Here is a 5,457-nt window from a genome sequence, read left to right as displayed (position 1 = left end):
TCGAGGCGTCTATGTCCCGTCCCATCCAAACGCCGCGGCCCGCTCCACTTCGCGCGCGTCCCCAAATTTCGCATCCCGCGGAATCCACGAACGGCAGATCAGTCTGTCAGACGCGGGGTTTCCCGCGATCCGTCGCTCGGGGATCGTCGAAGCCCGAAAGATCACTCGACGAAAGAAGAGAATGAATCGAGTTTACTGAAGACAAGTTGCTCACCATCGACGAAGAGATTCTTTGGTCCAGAACAATGCACGACCAGAGCGCAAAGGTTAATCGGAAACGACATCAACTCCTTCCTCACTCGAAGCCTCGATCCATTCGGGGGCTAATGATGGGGTCATGTACCTAGGGTAGGGTCACGAACCTGATCTAAGTACCTTACCCAAGGACACCCTTAGAAGAGGTCGCCTTCCAGTCGACCAACGAGGGACTCACTCGACTGACTTGAAGGACTCGACCACGAAGACTCACTCGACCACCAGGAGGTCAAGAGGCACTCCGCACTGCAACGGCCTATAATTAAGTAGGCTTTATGATAGTAAAGACACTTTATGTGGGGCGTTACCAGTAACGCCCCAGACTTAACTCACCTTAAACCCTCTCCTACGTGGGCTGGCTGGGGTCCTGGCGCACTCTATATAAGCCACCCCCCTCCACGGGCAGAAGGGTGTTCGGCACCTTGTAACTCATATACTCATAATCCACTCGACCGCCTCCGGGCTCCGAGACGTAGGGCTATTACTTCTTCCGAGAAGGGCCTGAACTCGTACATCCCTTGTGTTTATAACCTCTCCATAGCTAGGACCTTGCCTCTCCATACCTACCCCCCACTCTACTGTCAGGCTTAGAACCACGACACCGTCCCAATTTACTTTGCAGCTGCCACCAGAGAGTTCCTGATCGCGACCCCAGAGGAAGCGACGTCTACACTTGTCGATTTCTTTCAGCAGTTTCGCGGGGACTTGAAGCGTCGTAAGCGCGAACGTTGGCATGGCGGTGAGGACGCATCTGCCGAGTACCCTGCGCTCGGCGATGGAGAGCATTTTTCCTTTCCAGCCAGCTAGCCTAGCCCTAATTCGATCTAGGATGAACTAAAGATGAACCAGTCGAAGCCGGCCAATCGTGAGGGGGAGCCCTAAGTATCTGATTGGGAATTGCGTGGTCGGGCCCCCAAACGACTGCAGCACCGTGTTGAGGTCGATGGCGTTGCAGCAAATCAGAGTCGCCATGGATTTGGCATTGTTTATCTTCAGGCCCGTGGCGTCGCTGAAGCTCTCTAGCATGTCCATTAGATAGTCGGTCTCCTCCTTGATGGGGTTTGCAAAAATGATCGCGTCGTCCGCGTATAAGCTAACCCTAAATTTGATCTCCCTGCCTGGCACCGGCGTAATGACGAGATCTTGTTTAGCCGCTTTGAGCAGGTGATGGATGGGATCAATCGCAAGGATGAAGAGAAGCGGCGACAGGGGGTCGCCTTGCCGAAGGCCGCGCCGGTGCATTTCTTTCATTCTTCATCTATGTTGTTTGCGAAATCTGGTTCTTTCGGGTTTATTGTCTATGGTTCTTCCTTAGTTTCCACCTCTCCTGCAAAACTGGACATGAGAGTTTCTTGTCATCCAGCTCCTTGTGAATGAAATGAGAAAAGCATGTAAATTTCGCCATTGGGTGGAGAAGAGAAAGGGGAGCGAAAACCGCTGGGGTATCAGAGGTTGTGAAGCTTAGTATCGCATTAGCCTTAGACTTTGGCCACAAATGAAAAATAAAAGAAATGAACCCTAGACTTCCATTTGGCACTCCCATACACTGAAGGGAAATCTCCTTCATGTCGTACATCTCACCAAAGCATATACCTGTGCCGGGAGCACACAGTACATACACGAAACGCTATTGGTTACCGTCCAAATCGTTGCTCCAAACAAGAGGTGTGAAGATAAAAACCGTCTAAAATCCTACACTGCACGGGGAAAAAACGTCCTAATCACCACCCTTCGCTCTCAATGCCCGGCCGAACGTCAATTCTACCAATCATATGACCGTTTCCACGGAGCAAAGAAGTGTGATCCTCTCAGGCCTCTTTTGGTTCATAGAATATGATTATCATAGGAATAGGAATTTTGTAGGAAATGAGATGGCATGTATCTCAAATCCTATGAGTAGGAATAGAAAACGAGATGTCATTTGGTTGACACCAAAGGAATTTTTCCATTGAGTCTAGGCTCATTTTTATTTTCCTATAAAATGTGGAGGATAGGAACCAATCCTATGTAGGAATAGAAATCTATTCCTATGAACCAAAGGGCTCTAAAGTAAAAAATCTTATAAGAATTCTATCCTCTAAAATTCCTTCAAACCAAAGAAGGCCTCAACGTTTTAGATAGAGGAAAAAAGAACATACACATACAAGCGCACAGGCACAGCTGCAAGCCTGCAACGCTGTTTGCACCCGAAATTTATACAGCGAAGAATCCAATGCTCCTTGGTTCAGTGTTCTCTTCCCTTCTTCCTGCGCCTATATAAACCATGCATGCAACTGATATCTCACATCTCAGACTCACCAAAGATGAAGACCATCTCTTCATTCTCCCTGTTTGTCCTCTGCCTGGCTGCACTGCAGCTGCACGCCAATGCCTCCCACTCCCAGTCCCAGGAGGCTCAGCTCAAAAGGTTCATCTCGTCTAGGAAGAACAGCGCCAGCAGCACTGACACGTTCCGAGTGCGTAACATAGCTGACAGGGTTGCCAGCAGCCTGAGTACGGAGAGCACTGTCTCTGACCAGAGCTCCATGAAGGCCGCCGACAAGATCACGGCGTTGCCCGGGCAGCCGGAGGGCGTCGACTTCGACCAGTATGGCGGGTACGTGAACGTCGATGCGGAGAACGGCCGCGCGCTCTTCTACTACCTCGTCGAATCGCCTTCCGGTGCCTCGGACAAGCCACTGGTCCTGTGGCTCAACGGAGGTCAAAATGATCCATGTGTTGATAACTGAACATGTCTAGTAGAAATTTCTCTAGGACAGTACTCACACTTGCATATACAGGACCGGGATGCTCGTCGCTCGGATTCGGCGCAATGCAAGAGCTCGGCCCGTTCCGTGTAACCGAGGACAACAAAACTCTCAGCAGAAACGCGAACGCCTGGAACAACGGTAAGTCAGTAACCCATGGCTTCCTGTACTCGTCAATCTTCGGTAATGTTAAATGGCTGACGTTTGCTGGGGGTGAGATCCCAGTGAAAGCCCCCAGAGCAACACGATACAATTGAACTAAAAATAAAGAATTGTCATGCTTTTCTGAAAAAGTGCAACCATCCCTAACACTAAATATGCCATCCCACGCGTTCGCAAATGCCATGTGTGGCGGGAACGTTCGCAAATGCATGTTCGCAAATGCCACGCGTTCGCAAATGCCATGTAAAAAGATCATCGTCCTTAATTTTTGAATTTGTCCTGCCTTGTATCACTGGAAGATGGACAAATAAATCAAATTAAAAATAATAGTTTGCTTGTGAACATGGAAGTGGCTAACGTGATCTTCCTTGAGCGCCCGCTGGAGTGGGATATTCCTACTCGAACACGTCTTCCGACTACGATCTCAGCGGAGACGAGAGAACCGCCGATGACGCCTACGTGTTTCTCGTGAAATGGCTGGAGAGGTTCCCGGAGTACAAGGACCGGGCCTTCTACATCTCCGGGGAGAGCTATGCCGGACACTACGTGCCGGAGCTCGCCACCACCATCCTGCTCCACAACACATACAATAACAGAACCGTCATAAACCTTCAGGGCATCTTGGTACGTTAAACTAACTAGATCTACTTCGATGAAACATTGTACAATTTTTCGTTTTTCTAACTTGGATCCTGTCTTCTATATATTGAAGGTGGGAAATCCGTACCTTGACGCGAACAGGAATATTAAGGGGGTGGTTGACTACTTCTGGACCCACGTGGTGATGTCTGACGAGGTCTACGCCAATATCACCAAGAACTGTGACTTCGATAACTTGAATGGTACATTTACAGATTCTGTGTGCAGCGGAGCTGCTGTGGCGTTCGACCCTGGCTACATTGATGTCTACAACATATACGCTCCGGTCTGCATTGACGCACCGAATGGAACCCGGTACCCCAGTGGCTACGTAAGTCAACATTTCTTGTTACATTTCTTATCAAAACGGGAGAAAAAATGGACAACATTCTTATATACGTTTCAAAAATAAAATAAAAAGTTAAGAACTAGTTCAAACAGCTAACCATTGTTTTTTCCTCTTCAAATTCCAGTTACCTGGGTATGATCCGTGCAGTTATTATCCTACGTATGCCTACCTCAATGATCCAGCGGTGCAGATGGCTTTCCACGCTAGACCGACAACGTGGACAGGCTGCGCGTAAGATCCTCAAACTAGAGCTGATGTATATACACCAATTAATCGGTTATCAATTTCACCCACACATATGTAACTCATGTGATTTCTACATGCATGCAGAAACTTGAACTGGACAGATGCGCCAATGTCCATGCTGCCAACCATGACATGGCTGATCGAAAGCAAGCTTCCGATTTGGATATTCAGGTAACAAATTACAAATTTGTACAATCAAATATTCTCAGCAACTTCAAAAGTAGTCTAGTGTAGTAACAAAACAGCCTGCATGTTTCAGTGGTGATTTCGATTCTGTGTGCCCGCTGCCGGCGACGAGGTATTCAATCCAAGACATGGCCCTCTCTGTGACCACTCCATGGCGCCCATGGACAGCGAAGGAGGAGGTAAACCCTGTTGTGGAAACTAGCATTCATCTTAGATCACCTTGAAACTGGTGGTTTCTGACACGGATGGTTGCACTTTCAGGTGGGAGGATATGTTCAGCAGTACGCCGGGGGATTCACATTCCTATCTGTCAGGGGAGCTGGCCATATGGTTCCATCCTTCCAGCCTGAGAGGGCATTGGTGATGTTGAGCTCCTTCCTGCAAGGGGTGCTCCCACCTTACGTAGAACAGCAGTGATTCATGGTGCCCATAAATCTCCATCCGTGAGAGGCCAAGCTTGATGACAAGTGCTGCCTACAATGTGGATGGAGTTGCCACAGTTTTTCAATCTCTTGGAACATTTGTTTGCTTAATGTGTGGTTTAGTTAATATACTTGTATCCAGTTATTTACTGTTGAGAATGGTTGTCCTAGTGGACATGGATTTCTTTTGAACGAATTTATTACAAGATTTGAATAAAGATAAACATAAATTATGTCTACCGTTGATTATTTCCCCGATAACTCAAATAAGTAGGGGAGAGGATACCCTCAGCAGACCTGAAAAGGTACATAAGACATCTCATCAATGGTGCAAAGCCACCATAGCTAGTAAGCTCCACTCGCTCCTTGAACCTGCACAACCACAATACTCATCCCTTGTCAATCGTAACATCGAGAGAAACTTTAAGGGATCACTAGCCAAGCACATGTT

General features: G+C 48.1%; 1 pseudogene; it reads left to right on the top strand.

The window, feature by feature from the left end:
- The first annotated feature begins 2,558 nt into the window (after positions 1-2,558).
- Positions 2,559-5,001, top strand: LOC119297447 (annotated as a pseudogene).
- The last annotated feature ends 456 nt before the right edge of the window (positions 5,002-5,457 follow it).

This window comes from Triticum dicoccoides, chromosome 5A, assembly GCF_002162155.2.
Source record: "Triticum dicoccoides isolate Atlit2015 ecotype Zavitan chromosome 5A, WEW_v2.0, whole genome shotgun sequence".
NCBI lineage: Eukaryota > Viridiplantae > Streptophyta > Magnoliopsida > Poales > Poaceae > Triticum > Triticum dicoccoides.
Note: the sequence above shows the minus strand (reverse complement) of the source record. Positions and strands in the feature narration are given on the sequence as shown.